The sequence below is a fragment of the Monodon monoceros genome, unplaced genomic scaffold, assembly GCF_005190385.1.
Source record: "Monodon monoceros isolate NGI ecotype Baffin Bay Population unplaced genomic scaffold, NGI_Narwhal_1 Super_Scaffold_13, whole genome shotgun sequence".
NCBI classification, from domain to species: domain Eukaryota; kingdom Metazoa; phylum Chordata; class Mammalia; order Artiodactyla; family Monodontidae; genus Monodon; species Monodon monoceros.
Genome location: NW_021703769.1, coordinates 63101841 through 63105740, shown reverse-complemented (window position 1 = coordinate 63105740; position 3900 = coordinate 63101841).

Here is a 3900-nt window from a genome sequence, read left to right as displayed (position 1 = left end):
ACTGTATATTTAAACTTTTGTACAATTGCCAGACTGTTCCCAAACTAGCTGCACCATTTTACAATCCCACAGCAGTGTTTGAGGGTTTCTCCACATCCTCGCCAACACTTGTTATTGTCTTTTTTTAAAAATTGTGGGTAAATATATATATAACATAAAATTTACCATTTTAACTCTTTTTCAGTGTACAGTTCAGTGGTATTAAGTACATTTATATTGTTATGCAACCATCACCACCATCCATCCTTGGATGTTTTCATCTTGCAAAACTGAAATTCCATGCCCATTAATCAATAACTCCCCATTTCCCTCTGCCCGACCCCTGGCAACCACCAATCTACATTTTGTCTCTATGATTTTGACTACTCTAGGTACCTCATATTAGTGGAATTATATAGTATTTGTTTTTGTGTGTGTGTGTCTGACATTTCATTTAGCGTACTGAATTCAAGGTTCAACCATGCTGCAGTATGTGTCAGAATCTCCTTCCTTTTTAAGGCTGAATAATATTCCATTGTGTGCATGTACCACATTGTGTTTATCCATTCATCCATGGACAGCCACTTGGGCTGTGTCCACATTTTAGCTATTGTGATAGCTAAACATGGGTGTACAAATGTCTCTTAGAGACCTTGCTTTCCATTCTTTGAAATAATTGAAATTCAGAATTTCAAAAGTGGAATTTCTGGCTCTTTTGGTAATTCTATGTTTAATTTTTTTAAGGAACCACCATACTGTTTTCCATAATCACTGCACCATTTTACATTCCCACCATCAATGCACAAACGTAACAATTTCTCTACATCCCCACCAACCCTTGTTTTTTTCGGTTTTTGTTTGTTTTCCAGTAATAGCAATTGTAATGAGGTGGTATCTCATTGAGGTTTGATTTGCATTTCCCTAATGATTAGCGATGTTGAGTATCTTTTCATGTGCTTATTGGCCATGTGTATGTCTTCTTTAGAGAAATGTCTATTCAAGTCCTTTGTCCATTTTTGAATTGGGTTGTTTTGTTATTATTGAATTATAGGAGTTCTCTACATATTCTGGATATGACTCCCTTATCAAGTATATATTTGCAAATATTTTCTTCCATTCTGTGAATTATCTTTTCACTCTGTTGATAGTGCCTTTTGATACACAAAAAATTTTAATTTTCGTTAAGTCCAATTTGTCTGTTTTCTCTTTTTGCCTGTGCTTTCTTGGTGTCATATCCAAGAAGTCAATCTGATGTCATGAAGCTTTTGTCCTATGTTTTCTTCTAAGAGTTTTCTTCTAAGAGTTTTATAATTTTAGTTCTTATATTAATGCATCTTGTGTTAATCTTATTATGATATTAAATAAGGATTCAACCTCATTCTTCTGCATGTGAAATTCTGTTTTCAGTCAGCACAGTATAAAGTGTTCTGTCCTTACCCTTACCCCCACTCTCCACATTCAGTACCTTCCTCTGCACTCCAACACTCTTTTTATATCTCTTTCATACTGTTGCAGGAAAATGGGGTGCAACAGGATGGTCATGCCCCAGGTCTGGGGTAAGTCCCTGAGGTGGGCCCCCAAGTGAGGGTCCTTGGCTTCGCACAAGAAAGGATTCAAGAGTGAGCCATGGTAAAGTGAAAGCAGGTTTATTTAGAGAAATACACATTCATAGGCAGAATGCAGTCGATCTCAGAAGGCAAGAGCAGCCCTGGGGTGCTGGGATGATTAGTTTTTATGGGCTGGGCAATTTCATAGTGGGAGGATTATTCCAACTATTTTGGGGAAAGGGTGGGCATTTTCAGAAATTGGGCCACAGCCCACTTTTTGGCCTTTTACGTCAGCCTCGGAACTGTCATGGCGCCTGTGTATTACATGCTAAGGTAGTACAATGAGCATATAATGAACCTCAAGGTCTACTGGAAGTTGAATCTTCTACCATCTTGGGCCTAGTATGTTCTAACCAATTTTTGTTGTATCTTCAATGGCTGTATCTTTCTTTTAATGGTTGTGCCTCACCCCCTTTCCTCCTGTCTCAATACCACTTATAAACTTGAATTGTAATTGCCTGTTTAGTTATCTGTCTCCCCAACTAAATTTCAAGCTCAGTGAAGGCGGGAACCATGCATTTCTTGTCCCCCCCTCCCCTCCCACCCCACCCTCCAGGTCCACTGCACCTCCAGCCCTTGACCCAGTCTCTGGCATAGAGTAGACAATCAGAAAATATGTACTAGTGTGACATAATAATAAGAAATATATTGGATCTTCGTCCTGGATTACTAAAATCCTTCGAATCTCCTGAGTGATAGGAGTCTTTTGCTATTCGTTAACAAGCTCATTTCCTCGCATCTGAGTGTATGCTAATGAGATGATTTAGGATGGGGTCTTTAGATAGCCTCAGGGTGGGGCTCGTTACCCAAACAAAAAAACATATTCAACCCGTGGTATCCATGGGGGATTAGTTCGAGGACCCCCTCAGATACCAAAATCCACAGATGCTCAAGCCCCTTATATAAAATGGTGTAGTAATTGCATATAACCTATGCACATCCTCCCATATGCTTTAAATCATCTCTAGATTACTTATAATACCTAATACAATGCAAATGCTATATAAATAGTTGTAAATACAATGTAAATGATATGTAAATAGTTGCCAGAACAAGCAAGTTCAAGTTTTGCTTCTTGGAAACTTCTAGATTTTTTTAAAAAATATTTTTGATCCTCAGTTGGTTGAATCTAAGCATTCTGAACCCAAGGATGAGGACTGACTATCTGTGATTAGAGGGTGAGGACTTTCAGCCCCACCTACGGACCTCCAGGGAGGGGAGGAGGAGCTGGAGATGAGCTGTATAAAGACTTTTACAATAAGATTGAGATTCCATGAGTTTCTGGGTTGGTGAACACACCAAGGTGCTGGGAGGGTGATTCGCCCAGAGAGGGCATGGAAGCTCTGTGCTGCCCTCCCCTCAAACCTTGCCTATGCTTCTCTTCCATGTGTCTGTTCCTGAGTTTTATCTTTTACAATAAATTCGTAAATATAATGAAGTGTATTCCTGAGTTTGAAACAGGAGGGAAGGGGGCAGGGCACAACCTTTAAAAGAATGACATATGTATAGGACACGACAAGAACTGGTAAGAACTAACTAGATTCAAGATGGCAGAAGATTTGACTCCCAGTGGACCTTGAGCCTCTTTATACACTCATTGTAATACATTAGCATAAGCTAAGTGACACACCCACCAATGCCATGACAGTTCTGAGGTTGACCATCAAAGATCAAAAAGTGGGCAGTGGCCCAATTCCTGGAAATCTCCACCCCTCCCACAAAATAGTTGGAATAATCTTCCCCCTCATTAACCTATGAAATTACCCACTGCTCTGAAAGCTGACAACTCCTGGTGCCCTTCTCACCTCCAGAGATGGCCCACGTTCTGTCTGTGGAGTGTGTTTCTCTTTGAATAAATCCACTTCTTACCTATCACTTTGTCTCTCACTGAATTCTTTCTGCGATGAGGCATCAAGAACCTGAGCTTCATTAAGTCCTGAGACCAAGTGTGTGATCTCAGTTAAAAGACCATGGGTTCAAGTACCAGTCTGGGAGTCTGGGTTTTGGCTGGGTTTGAGTCCCGGCGTGTGGGTTCAAGTCCAATCTTAGTTACATGGTTTCAAGTTCTGTGAGCCATCCTAGCAAATTATTGAACTTGAGGAGGGAATTGTGAGAACCCCCAAATTTGTAGCCATTGTTGAGAAGTATGGGTGGCCCAGGCCTTGTGGCTGCCATCTGAAGTGTGGGCAGTCTTGTGGGACTGAGCCCTTTAAGTTGTGGGATCTGATGCAGGTAGTGTTCAAAGGGAACTGAATTGTTGGACACCCAGTTCATGTCAGAGAATCAGAAAACGTGTTGGAAAGAACACCAGGCA